The 25,567-nt window shown below is 41.4% G+C and overlaps 1 protein-coding gene across 1 annotated transcript in view; it reads left to right on the top strand.

Moving 5' to 3' along the window:
* The first annotated feature begins 700 nt into the window (after window positions 1-700).
* The window catches only part of PAM (peptidylglycine alpha-amidating monooxygenase), a 282,570-nt gene continuing 257,703 nt past the window's right edge, over window positions 701-25,567 (top strand). Inside the window, exon 1 of the mRNA XM_044264740.1 lies at window positions 701-748. The gene's annotated coding sequence lies outside the window, so the exon portion shown is untranslated. The remainder of the gene's footprint in view (window positions 749-25,567) is intronic.

Genomic DNA, 25,567 nt, shown 5'->3' with positions numbered 1-25,567 from the left:
CTGCACCTTCTCCACAGGTTCAACCCCGGTGGCCGGTCTACCAGCTCCGTACCCTCTCTTAGCGCGAGTTCCCAACCGCGGCCCGGAGCAGGGGGTTGGGTGGGGTCCTTGGTTCTCCCCGGGAAATGTCTTCCCAGCCCCGCGCTGGGCGGAGGGAGAGTCGGACATTTTCCTTGGCCTGTTTCCCGGCGGCCGGCGTGGCCACCTAGCAGGGCTGCTTTTAGGGACACGGGACTCGAGCGGAGCAAAAGGAGACTTTCAGGCCCAGCCTTCACCCCCTTGCCCAGGCTCCTGAGCGAGTTCCAGCTCTTGGTCACCTCCTGCCCGCACGTGGGTCCACACACGCAGGACGAGCGATCCTCGCAGGGAAACCCCGGGAAGCTGCGCGCCACCAGGAGGAGACTCTGCGGGGACCTCGTTCCCAACCCCCGCGGCCCCCGCGCCCGAGGGGGGCAGGGGCGGAGCGCGGGCGGCGAGCGCCAGGCGGGCCCGGGGGCGGCCGGGAACCGCGGAGCCGCCCCGGGGGAGGGACCGACTGAGAGCCGTGCCCGGGAGGAGAGGGCGAGCGGCGGACCGGGCTGGGCCCCGCGCGCGCCTGGAGGAAGGAGCCCCCGCCGCGGCCGCCGCGTGCTCAGCCAGTCCCCGCCCAGGGAGCCGGAGCCTCTCAACTAACTCCGCCCGCCGCGCCCGCCGCTTCGCCGCCCGCAGGCTCCGGCTTCCGTCCCGGACTGTGCCCGCGGCCGCGCAGGTTGGTGCCGCCGCCGCCGCCACTGCGGCGGGGCGGACAGGGCAAGGCTGGGGGTGGGAGCGCCGAGGGGGCTCGGGAAGTTGGGCAGATGCTGGGCCGGGGCGGGGACCCTGCTCCCTCGGCTCCCTCCGCTTCCCGGCGCCCGAGGCGGTTGTTGATTTCCTCCCGGGCTGCGAGTTCCCCTGGTTCCCGGGGAACCCAGCACCTCGGCCGGGGAGCGTCGCCGGGACCGAGCCTTCCTCGCCCTCCCCTGATCTCTCTCTGACCACCCCGCTCCGCCGCCTCCGCGGCCTCGGCCGCCCCGGGAGGGGTCCCCCAGCCCCTCATGCCTCTCTCACCTCCGCACTTCTTGCGCCCTCGCCCTGTCGGCACCTTGGCTCATTCGCTCTTTCTGCCCCCAACTTGGGGAACTCTCGGAACCGGTGAGAAAGCCTCCTGGGTTCCCGGCTTGCCCCTGAGGACTAGTGAATGGGGGGTGGGGCGGGGTGGGGGAAGCTGGGGCCGCCGCGCTGGGAGCGGGGCTGGAGCTGGGGAGCGACCTGGGGTGCTCGAGTATCCGCGGGGAAGTGCCGGGAAGCGGTGGAAATCCCTTCCCTTCTCTCGGGCGCTTGCCCGGCTCCGCTCTCCTTCCTGCCGTTTTTGCCGGCCGGAGAGTTTCTCTAATACGTCCTCGAAGGGTGAGCTCAGAGGCGGGATGGAGAAGATCCACCGCTTGGAGTTAATCTGGTTTCAGTCATCTTGCTCTGTGTGTGGCCTGGGGACGTGACCCTTTGGGCACTGTATTCGCGTCTGCAAAAGGTGCGTCCGCCCTGCCCACTGCTGAGGGTCGTCGTGGAGGTTCGCTGGGATGACTTAGGGGTGTTATTCGACTTTGAGCCACGTCTCCGGTCTCGGGGAGCTGCCCGATGGCAGGTCCTGTGTTCTAGTCCCCTGAGTCAGGACCTTCGAGCTGAGATGTACTTATGTCTCCAGGTGACTTGGGTTGTAGCTTTGTTGGGATAGAAGGCTCGTGTTTCCGGATCTGGTCATTAGTATTCAGAGTTGAAGTCGTGTCTTCCCCCATCGAACCCCAGAGTATCAAGCAAGCTATGGATCTTACATATTTCTGTGGTCATAGGAATTCAGATGGTAAAAGATCGTTACTGGCCCCGTTCTTTGGGTAAATAACAATTGTGTGTGCTTCCGATGTTTGCCAATCTTTATGTTCTCTTTTCCAATCCGAACTGAAATTTAAATTTGCTTCTAATTTTAACAATTCAGGAAATAGACCTTTATTTTAGTAAGTCAGTCCAGACATTTAGCTCGGACAAACGATATGTGCCCTAGCGTTGGCAAATTTTCAGTTTAAAATCGCAGGCACAAGAAGGATTGTTAACACCATTCTAATTACAGTATGAAGAAGGCAAGTAAATGGCCTAAGAAAGTCAGCTTTAGACTTGGTATGAAATGGTTCCTGACTTAATAGACACTTCATGAGTTCCTAATTGTGCTATGAGCTTTCAAAGATAAATACAGATATATTCCTTGTCCTAAAGAGGCTTACAATCTAAATGAGAGAATAATGTTTTTATTTCATATTTTTATATGGACATTAAATATATTCTCATGACTATGTATGGCAAGTAGAATGAGGTCAAGAATACATTACTGAATCAAAAGAAACGAAATCTTGCCATTTGCGACAACATGGATGGAACTAGAGCATATCATGCTTAGCGAAATAAGTCAAGCGGAGAAAGACAACTATCATATGATCTCCCTGATATGAGGGAGTGGTGATGCAACATGGGGGCCTAAGTGGGTAGGAGAAGAATCCATGAAACAAGATGGGATAGGGAGGGAGACAAACCATAAGTGACTCTTAATATCACGAAACAAACTGTGGGTTGCTGGGGGGAGGGGGGTTGGGAGAAGGGGGGTAGGGTTATGGACATTGGGGAGGGTATGTGCTTTTGGGTAAATTGGAAGGGGAGATGAACCATGAGAGACTATGGACTCTGAAAAACAATCTGAGGGGTTTGAAGTGGCGGGGGGGGGGTGGGAGGTTGGGGTACCAGGTGGTGGGTATTATAGAGGGCACGGCTTGCATGGAGCACTGGGTGTGGTGAAAAAATAATGAATACTGTTTTTCTGAAAATAAATAAATTGGAAAAAAAAAAGAATACATTACTGAAGACCCATTAAGATCATTATTTGGCCAATCTACCTACTAAGTTGGAATAAAATTTTTAGCTAAGCAAGTGTTTTCTGAAATGAACTTTCAAATGCTGCTTCATCATTTGGGAGCCATTCTTGGTAATAAAATGATGTGTTTTTAGAATGTGAAAACTCAGAGGAGCATATCCATACATGTATGATTTGGTAATCAAATGTTAAAAGCTATAGAAATTTCAATTCTAATTCAGTTTTCTTCAGTGAAGAAGTCAGTTTATGGTGCCCACATATATTTTTTTCCTCAACTCTTTGAGAAAGGACGTTATAATGCCTAGAAAAAAGTACAGAGATCGAATGTAATATTTTTAATAAGTTGGAACTTGAACACTTCAGGCCTGATAGGCCGCTGATTAACTCTGGAAATTTGACTAAAACAGTTACAAGATTCTTAGTGAAAGTTTTTTTTTTTTTTAAACCATTTAAAAAATTTTGGTTTGGCACAAAGGATTCCATCTGGAAACGACTCATGAGACTAGGCTGTATGTATTTGGTGGGACATCAGTGGCATCTCTGATTCTTTTCTTGCTCCTAGGAAGAATGCATCCATCTGGATATGTGCAGAATTTCTTAGACTTTGCATGCACTGTCCTGGGCTCTGCGAGCTGAGTTAGTGAAGCAAGCCAGGTTGAGGGGCATCCTGAGGGAAATGAAGTTAACTTTATGCTTGGCCTTTTTGCTTAGTACCTTTGTTTTTGTATATGTGAGCTGAGATTAAAGATCCGTTACAGCCCTGGAAACTGTGGTTTGGTAAATAGTCATGAGTCTCAAGCCAGAAAGCTTCTTAGGTAAGAACTTTCCTTACCCTTTTAATTCCTTTAACTAGTAAAAGTTAATTGTTAAAACTACATACAAATAGCTTTTAAAAAAAGGCTCTGAATAAAGTTGTTTTTTGGTGGTGTTATGTGCTCCCAAGTCTCCTGGGAGAAGTTTCGGTCTTCTTTATCTCCTTCAATTTACTGCACTCCTGTAGAGAGTAAGACTTTCATTTACTGAGGGTTGGACAGCTAGTTAGTGGCAGGAGAAGAACTATAATTCAGATGGCCTGAATAAATAGTTTTGTGGGCTGGTTCCCCCCCCCCTTTACCCTGTGTAGTCTCTTATCATCTAGGCCATATTAAAAGTCTCACATTTGTAAATTGTATATGGTTAAAACTTTTGGATTTGGGTTCTGATAGGCCTGGATTTGAATCTGGCACAGGTGTTTAGTAGTCATGTAACAGTGGGTACATTACTTAACCTCCCAAGTCCTCAGTTTCCTCATCTCCAAAATGGGAATGATTGAGTTATCTAGCTCAGAAGACCATTATAATTATTGAGAAATGCTTAGCACATTGCCTGCTATTTAGCATATACCTACTACACTACTATTCAAGTAGTTATTTCATTTTATTTTAAAGATTTTATTTATTTATTTGACAGAGGGAGATCACAAGTAGGCAGAGAGGCAGGCAGAGAGAGAGAGGAGGAAGCAGGCTCCCTGCTGAGCAGAGAGCCCGATGCTGGACTCTATCTCAGGACCCTGAGATCATGACTTGAGCCGAAGGCAGCAGCTTAACCCACTGAGCCACCCAGGTGCCCTCAAGTAGCTATTTTAGTTTCTTGGTGGTAGGGGATGACATTTCAAGGGTCCAATTTTTAAAAATAAAACAAACAAACAAACAAAACTATACATCACTCCCCCAATATTTTGAATTAGCTATTCCTCAGCTAATGTTTGTTTAATTTATTGAGTCAACAATGTTTATTGAACTTCTATGTGTTGGACCTTTTCCTAGGCACTGGCATACAAAATAGTCATAGTCACTCTCTTATGACCTTAAAAAACTGGGAAGGGATCCAGACTTTTAAACAGAAAAGCATAATCTCATGTCATTCATGCCATGATAGAGGTAATGCAGAGAACCACAGAAGACGGGATGGTGGGGAGCCTGGGTTGGTGGGTATCCTACAGTGCATCCCCTCATTGTAACTAGGGTCAGTAGTGGTCAGAGAAAACTTCCCATGAATACGGTAAGATCTGAAGAATGAGTGATAGTTAGCAATTGCAGACGTTGGGGATTGAGGAATGTTCCAGACCAAGGGGAGTCTAGCATGACGCATTATAATGGAAGTCCAGTAGTTATTGTAAAAGAATTAACAAATGAGAGCAGGAATGAGAGTTGTGGAACATGGAGAATCCAGGCTTTGTTTTATTTTATTTTTATTTTTTATTTTATTTTAAAGATTTTATTTTTTTATTTGACAGAAAGAGGGAGAGATCACAAGTAGGCAGAGCAGCAGTGGAGGAGGTGTCTGGGGGCGGGGAGCAGGCTCCCTGCTGAGCAGAGAGAGCCGGATGCGGGCTTAATCCTAGGACCCCAAACCATGACCTGAGCCAAAGGCAGAGGCTTTAACCCACTGAGCCAACCAGGTGGCCCCCAGGCTTTGTTTTAATACTGAACTGAGTGATACTCAGTTCGAGCAAAGTGTTGTCAGGTTGGGATGCAGGCCCTGTATTGCCAGATGTCCTGGCTTTTAAAGGAAAACTTACTGTCTAGTGTAAGAGATTTGGGTATTCTGAACTCCGGGCTCCCCTTCTGTAATGCAAATCATCAAGCCTATGGGTATCACTTAACCTGTTTGCATCATACTGTGGGAGCTAGGCTTCCAAGAGCGGATACTCCTACTACTGCTAGTTCTGTGAGTAGTGTCTCCCCTTGCCCAGACTTAGATATCTCTGGTCTTCTCTCCGCATCCATGAAACTGTGGCATGCTTATTTGTTAGCTCGCAAGCAGGGCAAAATCTGAGATCCTTTACAGTTCTTTAACGCCCCTACCCATATTGTTTACATTTTAATTTTGATGAATTAAAATAAAAAATGTTAATTCCTCGGTCACACTAGCCACATTTTAAGTGTTTAATAGCCATATGTGGGTAGTGGCCACCGTTGTGGGAAGAACAGATAGAGAACATTTCCATCGGTGCAGAAAGTTCTATCAGGTGTTGCTTCAGATTTTTGTGTGTGTGTTCTTGGGTGAGTAGAGGCAAGAAGCTGTTGATTTTGATGGCATAAAAATGATAATTATATTCATGTTAGGTTCATAAGAGTTCCTTTACATAAAGGGAATATTTCAGTTTGGATGATCAATAAAGTATTTAGTTCAGGCGTCTTGGGAAAATTACAGGAAGTTATCCACAGTGTCGCTTTGGAGACTGGACAGACTAGGACCATGTGGCAATAGAAATTCTACGTTTATGTGGCATGTCTTAATACCACATGAAGATTAGGATCTGTGCCCAAAGGAGCTTGAACTTCAGAACGCTGTCTTCAGCTTCATCTACTAGCCATGTTGAACATGGAAGGACAAGAGCTGCTCATTTGCAGGGAGGTTCTGGAGCACAGCCAGTCCCCCAGCACCCAGACAGTGCCTGCTGCAACCCAGCTGTGCTGCCTGAGCTCACAGAGAGGGTGGAGGACAGGAACAAGATTTCTCAGCGGTTCAGGGAATTTAAGAGGAACAGCTTTGAGAAAAGAGGGAGCTAGACTCCAAAAGGGAAAAAAAAAAAAAAAGTAGTGCTTTACAGTGCAAGTGCAACTTTAAATGACACAGTGGTGATGGGGGGGTGGGGGGGCTGGGGGAAGAAGCCACAAAACAATGAAAACAGCAGATGCCCTTCTCTGTCTATGGGGGAGGTTCATTTTGAGGAGGTCATGGACCACAAGTACTGGGAAGTGAAAGCACAGCCTTATTTCTCTCATGCTTTCTATCATTCTGTGGGCCCAGCCAACAGCAGCTGCAGCCCCAAAGAACAGTGCTTTTTACCTGCCCGAGAATGCAGTTGACTGCTAGCCGCGTAGGGACAACATGAGCAGAACAAAGGAAGGTGGTAGAAATCTTTTTTTTTTTTTTTGAAGATTTTATTTTTATTTATTTGACAGAGAGATCACAAGTAGGCAGAGAGGCAGGCAGAGAGAAAGGGGGAAGCAGACTCCCTGCTGAGCAGAGAGCCTGACGTGGGGCTCTATCCCTGGACCCTGAGATCATGACCTGAGCCAAATGAAGGCATAGGCTTAACCCACTGAGCCACTCAGGTACCCCTGGTGGTAGAAATCTTAAAAGAACCGCATTACCACCTGCTTTGTCCCTGGGTCAGAAAACCCTATGAAACATTTCCGATGCTAAGATTTCACCTACCTATGCCAGAAGAAATGTGCTTTAAAATATCAAATATTTCTAGTGTAATATGATTGTACTTACACGGAGGTCAATTCAAATTTTTATAAAACCATTAATTTAGAATGTTTTAAGAATTGAATGTATTCTTTGCAAGTGCTTACATACATAACCCAGAACGTGCTATTAGAACTCTTTTTTTTTTAAGATTTTTATTTGTTTATTTGACAGAGAGACACAGCGAGAGAAGGAACACAAGCAGGAGGAGTGGGAGAGAGAGAAGCAGGCTTCCCGCCAAGTAGGGAGCCCGATACGGGGCTCCATCCCAGGACCCTGGGATCCTGACCTGAGCGAAGGCAGATGCTTAACCACTGAGCCACCCAGGCGCCCCTATTAGAACTCTTTTGAAGAAAACTTTTATAAAGAGACATGTTAATTCTGAAGTAGCATGATGCTTGGATGATTGTTAGTGTGTAACTGGAAGTCTTCTGTACTGTTTAAAGAAAATTTGTGTACGCTAGACATATGCCTCTTGTTTATGCTACTAGTTACACTGACAAACCTTATTTTCACAGAGAGTTTTCAAATTTTATAAAGTGAACTTTGGGAGAGCTGGGTCATTTGCTCTTAGGGTTTGTACCAATGTAGTCTCCTGCATAAATTTCCCACGTGGTGAGACTTTACTCAGTTTGGTGTTTCAGTGTTACTTTGCTAAATGTCTTTTTTTTTTTTTTTAAATTGAGAATTTTGCAATCTTAATTCTGTAAGGATGGAATGGTTGGTTATCCTCCCTGCATTCTCCCTGCCCCTCCCCACCAAAATCTGTTCCTGTCAGTTTTTTAGCATGCTTTCATTTTCCCCTTTCTGTTTTGTTTGTCACACTTCTTACCCACGCTTCAGGCTTGCGTTTCCTTGTGCCTCCGTTCTCTTCATCTAAGCAGCAGGAAATTGGAAATAATCATTGTCTGTTGTATTTCTGAAGATCGGAATTCTCACCAGTTTCATGCTGCCCTTTCTCAGGCAGGGTGTGGTACGTCGTCTTTGGAAAACTGGCTCCAGTAAAACTACGTAGTTGGAACTGCTATGCCCTACTCAGAAACAAACGGAGGAGATTTGCTGTTTATAGCATGAGTCACTGATGGGTTCAAATGAAAGGAGATGATACTCGCTTGCTTCTCATGCGCGTCCGTGTTACATCTTATTTTGAAAGAAGGCTGAAATAAGGAAAAATAAACTAATAAGCTCTTCCTTTCCCTCAGAGAATTTAGAATTATATGGGTTCTAGCTTTAGGTGATTAAAACAACAACAGCTGAGGGTTACAAATTCAGCCTTGTCCTTTAACCCTGGGTTTCCTGAGGTATTCAGAAATTTTTAGTGTACAGTTCCCGAAGTCATACATGAGTGACTTTAATCAGGAGCAAAAGTGGGTTCTTTCTATTATATGCCATTTCCTCCATGGCCCTTGCCTCACTTAGCTATTACTGTATGCCTAATCGACCACAGTAAAATGTCTTTAAAACATTTTCCAGGGGACTAAGGACTTTTTGGGAGAATTTTTATAGAAGAAAATGCCAAGAAGAAGGAAAGTTTGAATAGTTTCTTTGCAGAAGCAAATGTTTCCAGAGAGAGCGATGAGTCAAGGAGTTCTTTATAGGATATGTAGATGTAACCTTTCACCTAGTTACCAGCATTACCTAAGTCGTAACTATGCAGTTTTAGCAAATTGTTTGAACTGGTTCTTGACTAGTTCCTTAATGAAACAGACTCTCCTGGTCCCATTCTTTTCTAGTCTGTAGGCGGTGCTGTTTCAGAGTTTGATTGCCCTAGGCTTCCCCTGGTTCCTTCTGTTTAAATGGCAGCTTATCATATTGTAGATTTCCGCTAGTATCTTTTACTCAGCTTTTTCTTCAGTATTTGTGGAAAGTTTTTAATATGTGTCTCTGATACTGGCTTCTAGCTCTTTGGTTCTTAGCAAGGTGCCTTCTTTCACTTACTCAACAAATACTTATTCAGTGCCAGCCATGTACCAAGCATTGTTCTTGACCCTAGAGATTCGATAGTGCACGAGATAATTGTGATCTGTGCTATCGTGGAACGAAGATGAAGATGGTCATTGATTTTTAAAAACCCACAACAACTAATAATTATGTAATTACAAATAGAGGTAGATGATCTGAATAGAGAAGCACAGTGTTGTGGGTTTGTGGAACCTGAGGAAGTGACGCTTGTCTGATATTGGAAGCATGAGGTGGAGAATTTGAGAGAGGGTGGGGGTAAGAGTGGTCCAGACAGCAGAGAAAAGTTTGTGCAGACGCTCTGTGACTGAAGGGAACAGAGTGAAATCGAACAATGGAGGAAAATCAAGGGGCCAGTGGATGGAACAAGATGAGACTGCACAACTAGGCTGAAGCTAGTCCAAGTAGGGTCTTACAGGGCACATTAAGAATTTGGTCTTTAGGGGCATCTGGGTGCCTCAGTCAGTTAAGCCTCTGCCTTTGGCTCGGGTCATGATCCCAGGGTCCTAGGATCCAGCCCCTCATCAGGCCCCCTATTCGGCGGGAGGCCTGCTGCTTCTTCTCCCACTCCCCGTGCTTCTGTTCCCTCTCTCGCTGTGTCTCTGTCAAATAAATAAAATCTTAAAAAAAAAAAAAAAGAATTTGGTCTTTATCTTAAGAATCATGGAGAATGCGTTAAGTAGGGGCTAGTGACTCCATGGGATTTGTGTTTTGATAAAATCATCCATGGGGGAAAGAATTGGAGGAGGACACAGGGTGGCAGTGAGAAGTTGGGTGGTTCCTGCCTTAATCTAAGTAGAAATAATGGTGTGTCCCAGGCCTGTTGTGTATACTGGTAGTGAAGTGGCAGGGAGGAAGGATTAAAACTGTGTTTTAGAGGATATCATCAACTTTATTTGGGCATAAGATTTTTTATTCATTCAACAAATATTTAGTGAGTCCCTACCTTATGCCAAGATTTGTGCCAGCTCTGGGAATATAAATGTGAATGTGCTTGTGGAGTTTATGTATTAATGAGAATAATGGCTAATCAGTAAGTAAAATAAATATAATTTCAGGTAATAATAAGTCTTATAAAGAATAATGGAGCACGCCTGGGTGTCTTAGTGGGTTAAAGCCTCTATCTTTGACTTGGGTCGTGATCCCGAGGTCCTGGGATCGAGCCCCGTATCAGCTCTCTGCTCAGTGGGGAGTCTGCTTCCCTTCCTCTCCCTCTGCCTGCCTCTCTGCCTACTTGAGATCTCTGTCTGTCAAATAAATAAGTAAAATCTTAAAAAAAAAAAAGACTAATGAAACCATGTAAGGAAATGGAGAATGAGTGGGGATTGTCTTCTTACACAGAGGGATGAAGAAAGAACTTTCTGAGGAGGTAACATTTGAACAAAGACCCAAATGAATTAAGAGAGCTAACTATGTAAAAATCCTCTACCAAGTGGAGGGAACAACAAGAATAAGGTCTCAAGGCTGGACCAAGAACCCTTGCACCCTCACAGAATACCAAGAAGGCCAGTTTGTCTAAAAATGGAAGGGAGGGAAGAAAGGCAGCTGACAAGGATGTTGTGCTAGAAACTGAAACTGGAAACATCTGGATAGATTCATGATATTCTCTTTAGTCATGACCATTTTTTCAAAGTCGTACACTGTACCAATCACAATCCCAGATTGCTTTGCCGCTAAACTGTTGTTAAGAATGCTGGTGGGACAGCGGTGGTTATCACATCACACCCTGGCTAAAAGCCGGACAGTAGTAACTGCTTATCCATCACGTCCATGATAACCCTTTGATTGGCTCCATGGAAGGGCCCTTTCTCACTTTAACTGCATTTTCCATTACAATGCACTCTCGACTTCTCCAATTAGCCGGTTGAACGGCTTTCTCCAGTGTTGGTAGGCTGTACAGGTCATTTATGTTTGTTCTCCTCGGTGTTACATCTACTCACCATGACCCTTCTTTCCTTTTGTTAGTCTGTTCCATCTCTTCCTTCAAGATCAGGTTCACAAGTCAGCAGTTACCTTTTCTACCATTTTTTTTTTTTTCCGATTTACTCCATCCTTCCTGGATCACCGAGCCCCTCAGCCTGCCCGGTCTCTATGATTCTGTTTTTCCTTTCTTCCTCAAGTCTTTGGAAGAGGCACGACCTTACTGTGCTACTGTTATTCCAAGTTAAAATATTTATGATTTGTTCTTTCATTCTAGAAAAGATTGGGCACCAACACTAGCTCTGCCATGTGCATACATGACTTTGACCAAAACATTCAACCCCGTGTGGTTCAGGATCCTTGTCAGTTAAGATGACCATCATAAGTTTCCCTAAATCATTCAGAGTGTGGTTGTGAGGAGTAAATGAAGTAAGACACAGGAAACGTGTTTTAAATAAATGTGTCGTTATTTTAAATATTTTAGATGGGTTGTGTTTCATTTCCTCATCTCAGTTGCAGGTTTTTCACACCAGTTCCCACTGTGGAATCTCCTGGGCTATAAGAGTCGTGTGAGGCTTCTTGAGCTTCCAGCCACATTACTATGCTTGGGACAACTCAAGTCAGTCTATGGCCTGTGTAATAGTTTCCTGGGACTGCTGTAACAAAATACCATAAACTGGTGGGGGGGGGCTTAAAACAACAGAAGTACTTTGTCTCGTCGTTCTGGAGGCTCTGAGATCAGTGTATGGGTAGCGTTGATTCCCTCTGAGGGTTGTGAGGGAGCAACTGTCCCATTACTCTGTTTTAAAATCTGGTAGCCGCTGGTGTTTCTTTGCTTATGGATGGAATTCTCTTTGTGACTTTACGTCACCATTCCTCTGTGTCACTGTGTCCAAGTTCCCCCTTTTTATAAGGACACAATCATTGGGTTGCAGCTCACCCTAGTGTCCTAATCTTAACCTGATTACTTGCAAAGATCCTATTTCCAAATAAAATGACATCCACAGGTACTAAAAGTTAAGAGTTGAACCATCTTTGGGGGGATGAAGTTCAGTTCATACCAGCATGAATCAGTACACATTAAGAAATGGCAATCACAAACATGAATTTCTAGAATGACTTGTAGAGGACGTGGGTTAGGTCTGTAAGAGCTGATCTTCTGTGGGACAGAGAGCAAAGTCAATGAAGTACCTGGTGAAAGTTACATGTGAAATTCTGGTTGTACATATATACTTTACTTTAGAGTTCTTGCATGTCCTGTTTAAATCCCAGTTAGTATAGAGGTGCCTGGGTGGCTCAGTGAGTTAAAGCCTCTGCCTTTGGCTCAGGTCATGATCTCAGGGTACTGGGATCAAGCCCCTCATGGGGCTCTCTGCTCAACAGGGAGCCTGCTTCCCTTCATCTCTCTCTTCCTGCCTCTCTGCCTACATGGTGCTCTCTGTCTGTCAAATAAATAAATAAAATCTTTAAAAAAATTTTTTTCAATTAGTATAAATTAGGAAATTTAGAAAGGGCCAGATAAAAGAAGGAACAAAAGAACCCAGTCACTTTCCTTTTTAATAGTACATTCTTTTTGTTTTAATAGTACATTCAGATATTATACTGATGTGAATGGAAAAAATACATAATTCTTATACTTATTCATTTAATCTTTATGTGGACTCTTTTAGTGTGAAAAGTTTTATTGTTTCAGGTTTTTTTGTTTTGTTTTGTTTTTTGTTTTTGTTTTTTGGACCCAGCATGCTTCCTTTGACTTTCTGGAAGACTCCCTGTGGTCCTGTGACACAGACTAACCCCTCTGTGCTTAATGCCCAGAAGGGTCTGTGGTTTTTATCTTATTAGTTGCCTCAGCCTTGGTTGATTAAAAATTCACTCTTCTCTTATACTTAAAAATCTCCTATATTTGTTTTTCTCACCAGTTTCTCTTTTTGTTTGCTTTTATTTATTTATTTATTTTGACTGTATAGAGAAGAGTTTGTTATTTATTTATTTATTTTGACCGTATAGAGAAGAGTTTGATACATTTCTACCTGCTGATGTTGGAGAATACCTAAGTGTTACTCTTGTAGAGTTTTATCAGATTTGGCATTAATGTGTTCCATTTTATGTCTTAACCTTCATTTGGCCTTTTCTGTTGTTCAGGTTTGTTTTAGGGATGTGGAGGAATGGTACATGAAACTGGTATGGTGGTATTTTCCTGTGTACCTGGCTGACCAGTTTAAAAGTCTAACAATTTTTTATTTTCTAATAGTCTAACATGTAGATCACATCCATGAAGACTATTAGAGGAAGCCATTCAGACTTAGTGAAAAGAAATTGAATACTTGACCTTTACCTACAAAAGTGACTGTTTTTCAGTCAACCAGAAGAGCTTTCTTAGCAAAGCTTTTACGTTCCAAATAATTACGTGATAGAGAAAGGTTTTAATTGTTGCACTTTAATCAGTTTGTTTCACTATTATTGCTGCATTGAGATTTTCACTAAAGGAAAAGCAACCATTGGTTATTTCTTTTTTTTTTTTTTTAAAGATTTTATTTATTTATGTGACAGACAGAGATCACAAGTAGGCAGAGAGGCAGGCGGAGAGAGAGGAAGGGAAGCAGGTTCCCCACTGAGCAGAGAGCCTAACGTGGGGCTCGATCCCAGGACCCTGGGATCATGACCTGAGCCGAAGGCAGAGGCTTTAACGCACTGAGCCACTCAGGTGCCCCAACCATTGGTTATTTCTGATTATAGTTTTTTGTAAAAATTTTTTAAAGAAAAAGACAATGAATTTCAGATTTCACTGGTATTGTAGAAATAAATTTCCTCCTGGCATCCAATCAAGTAGATGTTACCAGGAGAAAAAACTGTTTGATCTTAATCTTCAAAATCTAATAGAATATCTTCTTTCTGAAGCTAGAAGGGATTGAAAAATCATATGAGAAGGATAAAATAATTGCAGGAGATCAAATTTACTACTACTTTAATCTTCATCATCTGGAAATTTTGATTTTTCCTTGTTCATAAGTAAAGTTTTTGGCCTATATTTTCCTTCCTAAACTTAAATACTGGAAGGTCAAACCAATGACTAAAGCGATAACATCAACCAAAAATGTGTTGAAGAGAGAACATGTTGGATAGAAAATTTCATGGGTTGAGGAGTGGAGCAGGCCGGGCAGGACATTTTTTAAAAAGTGATTTGTTCCTATAGTTAGAAAAGATCTTGTTTCTGGTCATTTTATTTTATTTTTTAAAAATTTTTTTGCTGGGGGCGCCTGGGTGGTTCAGTTACTTAAGCTTCTTGCCTTCAGCTTGGGTCATGGTCCTGGGGTCCCCGGACTGAGCTCCACATCAGGGTCCCTGCTCATCGGAGAGCCTGCTTATGCCTCTGCCCCTCACGCAGCTTGTGCTGTCTCGCTCTCTCTCTCAAATAAACAAAATCTTAAAAAAACCCTATTTTGCTACTTTTGTTTTTGCTGTTTTCCATTGTCATTCCAATTCAAAAATATTTATATGCATATCTTTCTCCTTAAAGAATGAGCTTTAAAAAAAAAAAAAAAAGATGAACTTTAAGCCATACCTATGACCATCTGACACTTTATGTAATCTCAGTATCCAGTAGACGTATTTGACCCAAAGGGGACTTAGTCAGTAGCTTGTAGGGCCATCATTCTAGAGCAACCTCAACTTCACTGATATCCTTGTCTCATTTAATGAATTCTTTACATTTGAAAACAGTTTTTTGTTTGTTTTGAGGTGGTTAAGCGGATGGACTTGAGAGTCACAATGCCTTATGTTCAGATCCCAGGTCTGACGTTCCCCAGACATGTGACTTCAGGCAAATAACTTCTCTTATCTATGCCTCAGTTTCCTCATTTCTGAAATGAAATAAAAACAACAACAATAATAACAACAGTGATTCAAAAGTAGCCATTGTGATTTTGATTGTGTGCCACACACTGTTTAAAACATGTCACAGATTTTTAACACATTGAATTCTCATAGCAACTTTATGAGATGGGGTCATTATTATCTCCAATGACAAATAAGGAAAACGAAGGACACAGAGGTCAACATGATTTGCCCAAGGTCACATAGATATTAAGTGGTAGGGCCAGTATTTGAGTCCAGGGATCTTGGCTTGGCAGCCTGTGTCCCTGTGGAACCAACGGGATGCTCTGCGCTCACTTAGCGTGGAGTCCAGCAAGCTGCGAGCTCTGATCTCTCACCGCTCCTGCTCTTGCCCCCAGCACCTCTGCTGTCCGTGCTGCCTACTCAGATTTGTACCCGACCGCATTTCAGTAATAATCATTCTCCCAAACACACGATAGACTCAGAAAAATGGCTTTAGTGGTGGGTCTCTCAGTTATTTTTATTTTTTTCCTTGTTTGGTTATTTTCAAGGAATTCATTCTCAAAACGGTTTGTATTTGTTTTTAAACCCAATATTTTAGCATGTCCATATAAGAAAAGCTTATTTTTTATTTTATTTATTTATTTTTGGTTTTTTTTAATTGTGGAACCATTGGAAGATTGAGGGCTATGCAGGGAAAAGAAAAAGAAAAAGAAAAAAAGCCACAGGGTTTTGTTTAAGCCTTGGGAGTTATAAACTCTTGATAGCCGTTTTAGATTTTCTTCAAAGAAGTTAGACCCTGTAGCCATTTAAAACCTTTATATTTCAGTATAATGTATACTTGATTCAGGGGAGATGAGGGTAAGATCTGAGGGTAGTTGGGAACTAAATCTCGTAATGACCTCCCCCCCCCTTTCTAAATACTATTCTGTTATAATCATTTAGGATGCCTTTTATTTTCTGAAGTAATCTTTACCTTCAGTGTGGAGCTCAGACTTAGGACTCTAAGATCGAGTCACATATTCTCCTGACTGACCCAGCCAAGTGCCCCCAGTATGCCTATAAATGAAATAAAACCCATTTACCAGTTGGGAATAAAATTGAAGATCTTTGTTATTAGTGTTATATTCTAAGCAGGGGAAACATTGAAAATGCTAAGAAAGTAGTTTTATTTTTCAGGGGCGCTTCGGTGGCCCAGAGGGTTAAGCCTCTGCCTTTGGCTCAGGTCATGATCTCAGGGTCCTGGGATTGAGCCCCGCATCGGGGCTGTCTGCTCAGCAGGGAGCCTGCTTCCTCCTCTCTCTCTCTGCCTGCCTCTCTGCCTACTTGTGATCTCTCTCTGTCAAATAAATAAATAAAATCTTAAAAAAGAAAAAAAGTAGTTTTATTTTTCAAAGTATAACCCTTTCTGGAGTTTAAGCTCATCCATTTTGCAATGTTAACCAAAACCTTTTTTAAATCTGTACAAAAAACTTGGTGGTGACGATGATTTTGGCTCCTTCCCACAAGCACTGTGTACTCAGGCCTAGTGGCTTAGTCTAGAGTTTTCAACTACAGGAATACAGAGGAAGGAAAGCCGGGGGGAGGGACCCTGGAGAGTCCCAACAAGAAGAGGAAATTGATGTTTACACTGTTGTTGGCTAGAATCTTGAAGCCTTTCAAAAATAAAGTTGCACTGTATGTCCCAAATTTTGTAGAAAGCAGACTAAAGCCAACTGAAAATAGCATTCAGGGAAGGTTTATGACCCGAGTGGCTTGGAAGCCCCGTCAGAGGCCTGGGCTCACTGGAAGGTCTGTGGCTGGGTTTCAAAGAAGAAATGTTTCTGTGTTCTTATTCTGGTAAACTACGGACATAAGTGTCATAACAATTGCTCCCATTTACTGGGGGTAGTTTTTGTATAAAGGAGAAGAAAACCAGTTTCCTGGCATTAAACATTTTGATCAGGTCTTGGCTCAGCCTTTCCCCAGCTACGTGACCTTGGACAAAACAGACCTGTCAGGGTCTCCCTCAGCTTTACCGTCTTTAAAACAGAGATGTGCTGGTACCTATTACGTAGGGCGTAGTGGTTGTAATTATTCTTTGAGGTGATGCCTATAAAATGTTATGTGCCTATGAAATGCATACAAAATGCCTGGCACGTGGTTAACTGCTTAGTAAATATTACCTATTATTATTATTATTATTATTATTATTATTATTTTGTGTAAGTTACCTAGTGTACCTCTCATGCTTTCTTTCTATAACCTTGTAGTTCAAACCATTATCCCTACTTAAAGGACGAGAAAACAGACGAGAAGCTCCCAAAGGTGAAATGTTTTGTTTTGAATGTGAAGTCACATGAAAACGGTCTTTCTTTTGCCGTCCTTTTCATCCTGATGGTTCTGCTCTGCTGTGGCCCATCAATATGTGAGACAGAGCAGAAGGGGATTGCGATTGTTGTTTTCTCAAAATTGTGTGCTAGGTTGCCTGTGGAATTTACAAGATACAGCACAAACTTGTGAAATATAAAGGCCTCCTTCAAAGGAAAACATCCTTACTTCCTGTTTGACTTAATTATGTTTGTCATAATAAATATATCCCAGCATGGAATAAATGTCTTAGCTGGCAACATTTATACAGTCATAAAATAAAGCAAATTTATAAATTAAGTGCCAACAAACTCCAAATCCAATAAAATTCAAGTGATGACCTTACTTTATGTGACAGATGTGTTATTCTGCTGAAAGTAAACTGTCAGTTTTGGGTTTATCCATACTCAAGATGGATTTTATTTTATTTATTTATTTTTTTAAAGAGTTTATTTATTTATTTGACAGACAGAGATCACAAGTAGGCAGAGAGGCAGGCAGAGGGAGAGGAGGAAGCAGGCTCCCTGCTGAGCAGAGAGTCTGATGCGGGACTCGATCCCAAAACCCTGAGATCATGACCTGAGCTGAAGGCAGAGGCTTTAACCCACTGAGCCACCCAGGCGTCCCAAGATGGATTTTGTTTAATCTAGGTCCACCTTTTGATTTCGTACTATTAATGTATCATAAACCTTTGAATATCTGCAGTTTCATGTGCCTGAGCTCAAAAAATGATGTCTTTTTAAATGAATGTTTTATGATTTGGTAGCCATGTCAAGGTGTTGTTTGACAGTTTGGATTAATAGGACTTCAGGAATACCAGTTTTCTTGGGTGTTACTTGACAAACTTGAAAAGCTGTTTTCCTCCCTTCAGAGTCAGTGTCTAAGTGTAGCCTTCACCCTAGTCCTGGCCCTGAGGTCAAGCCTGGAGTCAGACTTCCTAGGTTCACATTGCTTCAACGGTGGTTTTTTGTTTTTTTTTTTTTTTTACATAGAAGTTGAGGGACGCCTGGGTGGCGCAGTTGGTTGGACGACTGCCTTCAGCTCAGGGCGTGATCCTGGAGTCCCGGGATTGAGTCCCACATCAGGCTCCCAGCTCCATGGGGAGTCTGCTTTGCTCTCTGACCTTCTCGCTCGTGCTCTCTCTCACTGTCTCTCTCTCTCAAATAAATAAAATAAAATCTTTAAAAAAAAAAAATAAAAAAAAAAAGAAGTTGAGGTGGATTTTACATTTCTTTATGATAAACTAAAATTGCCAGGTCAGCTACTATGAAGATTTACGTATTTTGCTTTGTATTGTACTTGATTGCCATTTACAGTGACAGCGTAGAAGAGAGCCCCCAGTTCACCGTTATCAGGAGACAACAGACCCTTTCTGTGAAGGGGTGAATGAGGTCCTGTCTTAGGCTCTGCAGACCACGTGCAGTCTCTGTTGCAACTGCTTAGCTCTGCTGTTATTCGTGGACATTGACATGAAACTTCATATAATTTTCACGTCACAGATTTTTACACGTTACAGAACTTTTTTTCCCCAACCATCGAAAAATGCAAAAACCACTCATTGTTAGTGCGCAGACCATTCAAAAACGGCAGCAGGACATCTGACTTGAGAGCCTACTTTGTCCAGGCCTGTACTAGGATGGTGTTTGGTAGAGCAAAAACCTATCTCTCTCTCTCTCTTTTTTTTTTCTTCTTTTATTTATGGAGGTTGTAGAGTGTGGCGATTAACACAGCAGCGTGGAACTGAGACTACTTGTCCTTGGAATATGACCTTCTTGTTGACTCCGTTTCCTCATCTGAAAAATAGGAGAATTTTTTTCTTTGTCCCTAGTTGCAGGAGATGAAATAGGAAACGAGGCATGTAACATGTCACAGAGTATATAGGCTGTAGCTCTTGTTATTTCTTTATTCTTGCTTATTGGCCAGTTTAATGTTTTGTTTGTTCTTTTATGACTTCTACAGTTGTATTTTTTTTATATTTTGATACAATAATTTATTTATATATTAAGGTTATCAACCCACTGTCAGAGAGTTAGTGAATTAATTTGTTTGTTTATTTGCCTTCTGATTTTGTAGTGGTGGGTTTCTTTTTCTTTTTTTTTTTTTTTAATATTTTATTTATTTATTTGACAGAGAGAGACAGTAACCAAGGGAATACAAGAAGGGGGAGAAGGATGGGGGGAAGCAGATTCCTGCCTAGCAGGGGGCCCCATGTGGGGCCCAACCCCAGGACCTTGGGATTATGACTTGAGCTGAAGGCAGATACCCAACAACTGAGCCATCCAGGTGCCCCACTTGTAGCGGTGGGTTTCTTAAAAAACAACGTGATCTTCAGTTTTATGTATTTCAGTTTTTGAAGAAATTATTTCAATTATTTCAGTTATCGAAGATAAATTCAATAAGTTTATCTTCTCCGTTTTTATTTTTATAAAAATATTCTCACACTAAGGTCAGATAATATTTATTTATATTTTTATTCTGGTTGTTTTGTAATTTCACATCTTAACTATTTAATTCTGGAATTAAATTTTTTGTGTGTCATGATATAAACATCTAAATGAATTTTTTACTAGAGCTTTTTACGAATTAGTTCCATATCATTAATTGAATAGTTCTTTCCTTCCTACTCATCTCAAGTGCCATTTTTTAACATGATATTATTTATTTATTTGACAGAGATCACAAAGAGAGGCAGGCAGAGAGAGAGGAAGGGAAGCAGGCTCACCACTGAGCAGAGAGCCCGAAGTGGGGCTCCTTCCCAGGACCCTGAGATCGTGACTGGAGCCAAAGGCAGAGGCATAACCCACTGAACCACCCCGGTGCCCCTCAGGTGCCATTTTTGTCAGACTCTAGGTAATTTGGTTCAATGGAATTGGGGCTCAGAAACATTTTTTTAGGAGCACCTGGCTGGCTCAGTTGGTAGAGTGTGGCGTAACTCTTGATCTTGGGGTTGTGACTTTGAGCTCCCTCTTGGGAGCAGAGTTTACTTAAAAATAAAGTCTTTAAAAAGATTTGTTTTTAAACAAGGCTATCAATATGGCACTGTTCTCTGGTCTTCAGTATTAGTAATTCGGTGCAGTACAAAGTATTTTATATTACTGTAGGAATTTTTATCTACCTTTTAATTGTGGTAAAAAACACAGCCCAAAGCTTATCACCTTAACCATTTTTAAGTGTATAGTTCAGTAGTGTTAAGTATATTCATATGCTGTGTAACAGATCTCCAGAACTTTTTCATCTTACAAAACAGAAACTCTGTACCCATTGGACAACAACTTTTCACTTCCTCCTCTCCTTGCTCCGGTGACCACCATTCTATTTTATGTTTCTATGAATTTGACACTTTAACTCATATAAATGGAATCACCATATATTTGTCTTTTTGTGATTGACTTGTTTAACTTCGCATAATACCCTGTCTTTAGAACGCCTTAAAAACATTTTTTCCTTTTTTTTTTTTTTGGAATCTTGCTAATTCTGGTTGATACTGAAATGTTTTAAAATCTAGTCTCTGATCTGATAGGATTATGGATGTCCTTTATGTCTTGTAGCTTTTCGATTTATCTTAAAGAGCATGCATACATTTTGTAGGAAAAAATTGCTGCAAGAATTCTGTTGGACATTGAGGCTGTTTCTGCTGATCTCTTGTGGTAGGATCCCTCTTCTGGCTCATTGATACACGGTTGCTTGCCAGGTCTTTTTTTCTGTACCAAACAGATTACCAAATCTGATCATCCCCTGTTATCAAAATTTGGTTTGGTCTAATATACCACTTTTATCAAATACTTGTTACAACTTATTGCTATGATTAGACATTATAGTTATTCCAACTTTTGGAAAGAAAAGATGTGACCTGCCAGAGCAGGAATTTTTAGCAGACTGAAATTAGTAAGAAAAAGCAAAGCAATAATAAGGACAAAACACTTTTTTTTTTTTTTAAGATTTTACTTATTTGTTTAGTTGACAGAGAGAGAGACAGCAAGAGAGGGAACAAAAGCAGGGAGAGTGGGAGAGGGAGAAGCAGACTCCCCACTGAGCAGGGAGCCTGATGTAGGGCTCCATCACAGGACCCTGGGATCATGACCTGAGTCAAAGGCAGACATCTAACGACTGAGCCACCCAGGCGCTGAAGGACAGAACACTTTCTAAGACAAGCAAAACATTTAAAAACACATAAAGAGTTTTAAACCTATCTTCTTATGTGCCCAGTTTGCATTATATGAAAAAAAAAATCAGTGAGCATATTAACTCATAGCTTTTAAAAATAGGCAACATTTTAAAAAAATTAAAACATACAAATTCATTGCATAACATTAAGAAAGTGAACATCGTATAACATTAAGAAACTGAAACTAAAAGGAAAAAAAAATCAGCCAGAGTCAACTACCATTAACTTATGAGTAGATAGCCTTACAAATATATGTGTTGGTAAATACAGAATAGAATTATATTCTGCTTACTGTTTTGTAACCTCTTATCTGTTTATCATTCTTTGTATTCTGACCTAACTTGCGGATCAGTCTGTTGTGACTTTTTCTTCCTTTCAAGTGATGCAGTAAAAATGATCTCAATTTTCTTCTTTTCTCTTTACCAATTAATTTATTTTACTCTCTCCCATCCCCTAGCGTTAGGGTTTTTGGTTCAGTTTCGTATGGTTAAAATCATTTAAATTTTTTGTCCAGATGTACATTGTAATTTGATCTCTGTCTATTCTACAAAGTGGTCACCACTAAAAGTCTAGTTACCATTTTTTCTTTGCAGGTATCCATTTCGCCTGCCTCTTATACCCCTTCCCCTCATATACACATTTGTTCTCTGCATCTGTGGCTTTATGTTTTCTTATGTTTGTTCATTTGTTTTGTTTTTAGAGATTCAACACATTAGTGAAATTATACGATATTTGTCTTGGATTTATTTCACTTTGCATGATACCTTTACGGTCCATCCATGTTGTGCAAATGGCGAAATTTCCCTCTTTTTTTTTAAGACTGAGTGGTATTCCATTGTATGTACATCCTACATCTTCTTTATCCATTTATCCGTCTGTGGGGTTTTAGGTTGTTTCCATTTCTTGGTTATCATAAATAATGCTGCAGTGAACATAGGGGTACATACATCTTTTTGAATCTGCATTTTTGTGTTTTTTTTGATAAATTTCTAGAAGTGGAATAGCTAGATTATATGGTAGTTCTATCATTAATTTTTTGAGGAATCACCATATTGGTTTCCACAGTGGCTGCACCAATTTAGATTCCCATTAACCCTGTGGATCCTACATATTTTTTATTAGAATTATCCTTACTTATTTAGGGTTGTTTTCTTTTGCTTTGTGAATGCGTGTGGCTTCCTTTTTACTCCCTCTTATTTTATTTCTTTTTGTGGGTATACGGAAAAGTTCTTGTCAGGGAGAGGGAGAGAATGTTTAAACGGTAGGGCGGTGTTCTTTACAAAGTTTCCAGAAATTTATCTTAGTTGAAATGGATCTTTTTTCAAAATCACCATGTAGCAATAAAAAACAGTAATATGAAAATGGAAAAAGTGAGGCAACATATGAGTTGATTTGAAATGTTGAGAGAAAGGGGATTTTATTGTGAATTGAGGACTGTTCAAGTTGCTTTCTCATTGAAACCTGCCTTGACTTCACTGTCTAAATTTGCATATCTTCACCTATAATTCTTCATCCTTTGCCCTGCTCTTTTTTCCCCATAGAACTTGTTATTGTCTAACACTTTATATTATTTACTTAAATGTTTTCCCCTTATTGTCTGTCCCCACCAGAGCTGAAGCTTCATTGGGTTGGGATTTTTAGAACAGTGCCTGGAACATGGCAAATGTTCCATAAATTTTAGTTGGATGAATACAGTTTTATGTTGGAGTAAAATCAAGTATTTAAGTAAGAGTTTCTGAAAATAGTGACCTCGTTGTCTGAGTAAGGGTGAGAAATCCGTCTGTTAGAGAGTTTAAAAATTAGCCAAATGAGGTTTTTTCATTGCGGAAGGAATCTGTAGGTAAATCATGCATTAAGAAAGCAGCCTTTCAGCTAAGAGGTCAGTGGTTTATATTTGAGTATGTGAGGAACAGGGGATGTTGCTGTTCATGCCCAGGGCCCTGTTGACTATGTAGAGGCCTGTTTTCTTGCAGAAACTGCAAACTGGCTTAGCTCCTCTTTTATTTCCCCTACAAAAGAGAGGTCATTGAAGTTACCTTCCTCCATTTTTAAAGATGAAAATAAAAATGAGAGAGATATGTTGTTTTGCTAGATTCGAGATTAATATGGGATAGTTCTGTTTATTTCTTGTGTGGTGCCACAAATGAAAAGTCTTCTGCCAAATTTCTCTCTGCCCTTGAGAGACCTGCAGTTCTTTCTTCTGTAGGAGGAACTGTGTTAATTTTGACTTAACACTTCAGTGGCATTGTGCATCGTACCATCTTGGGGTAAGCAAACTGGATATCCCCTCTGTGTGTGTGTGTGTGCGTGCGTGAGATCACTCACGGTAATATAAAATGGCAATGTAAGGGGAGCCTGGGTGGCTCAGTGGGATAAGCCTCTGCCTTCGGCTTGGGTCATGATTCCAGGGTCCTGGGATGGAGCCCCACATTAGGCTCTCTGCTCAGCAGGGGGCCTCCCTCCCCCTCCCTTCCCCCGCCACCGTTGCTCTCTGCCTACTTGTGATCTCTGTCAAATAAATAAATAAAATCTTTTAAAAAATGGCAATACAAATAAAGTGGTTTATAATAAAGTAACATTTTAGTATATAAATGCTCGGTTACAATTTAGCAAGAAGATATCATCAAGCATTCGGAAGCTCCTCTTGGACTGCCCACTAGATAGAAAAAGTTCAAGGGAGAAAGCGTGCATCACAGAAAACGAGAAAGGAGACTTGGGAGGATTGCCTTTCGGCTCCCCACATGTGTTTATGATTGTTTGTTTTTTAAGATTCGATTCGTCTTCCCCTTTAATATTTGCATATCACTCTTCTGCAGTCTCCTTGATTTTGCCCTATACTTGTGTTTATATGTTTATGTTTGTTCTGTCTCCTCTTTTAGGTGGAACATTGTCAGTGGCAGACAGTTTGTCTTCTACTTTATAATTCCCTAGAGCATTCTGTACAGTGTTTTAAACAAGAAGCACTCAATTAATGTTTGCCTCACAAGTAAACAAGAGGGAAAATTAAGGTTTCAGGAAGGAGACTGTAATATTACCAAAAATTATATTAAGGAGTCACAGTAATCAAAACAGGCATTTGGTCTCTCTGGCATTTAGAGTGAGATGAAAACGGGACTCCACTTGAATGGATAAAATGAGTTTGGGGACTGCTCAAGTAGATGACTGTTATTGTTTCCTTCCAAAGCCTGGTCTGTGGCATTTTGTTCCAGAGGAAATTCTAGACCTGTGGTGATTTCATCTTGCCAAAGGATAAACCCCTGAAATGAGTCATTCTCATTTTCATTCACTTTGTTTTTACATGGACGATCGCACAACCAACCAAACGAAGGAAGCTTTGCTTTCTGAGGGGTCGGCACTGACAGTTTGCACAGTTTGTCCTTGTCCTGGTTCCCAAAGTAATATTTTATATGTGGATGCTGTAGAGGTTGGTCAAGTTTATATTGTCTATTTGGAAGGAGTAGTTTGTGTGAATTTGAATCAGGCAGTCCCTACTACTCAGAGATCTTTTGATAGCATGGATCTAAGATCAGAATGACATGTTGTGGACTTGCCAGGAAAAGAACCTGGGCTCCTTTCTGGGCCTCCATCTTGGCTTCCAGACCTGGGAGGGAAACAAACCATAAGAGATTCTTAATCTTAGGAAACAAACTGAGGGTTGTTGGGGTTGGGGTGGGGAGGGATAGGGTGGCTAGGTTATGGACACCGGGGAGGGTATATGCTATGGTGAGAGCTGTGAATTGTGTAAGATTGATGATTCACAGACCTGTACCCCTGAAACAAATAATACATTATATCTTAATAAAAAAAAAATAAGAGAATGAAGGAGTTGAATGAGGTCATATATAAAGCAGAGATCCTGAACCCTGTAATATCTAATGCCTCTTATTTTATAACATACACTTTATCGTACCCTCTTTAGTACCATGAAATGAAATTCATATATAATATAACCTGCCTGCATGCATAATTAAAAACTATATAGTATATATATGTATATAATCCTTAACTGCTATAAAACAACAATGCAAATGAAGTAATTTATAATGAAATAATATATATCTTAATATGTAAATGCTTAGTTTCAGTTACATAGAAAGAAGTATGAAGTATTCAGAAGCTTGTGCCTATATGTAGAATAACAGGGTATGTGGCAGCTATACACAAAG

The sequence above is a fragment of the Neovison vison genome, chromosome 1, assembly GCF_020171115.1.
Source record: "Neovison vison isolate M4711 chromosome 1, ASM_NN_V1, whole genome shotgun sequence".
Taxonomy (NCBI): domain Eukaryota; kingdom Metazoa; phylum Chordata; class Mammalia; order Carnivora; family Mustelidae; genus Neogale; species Neogale vison.
This window is presented reverse-complemented; position numbering and strand designations above follow the sequence as displayed.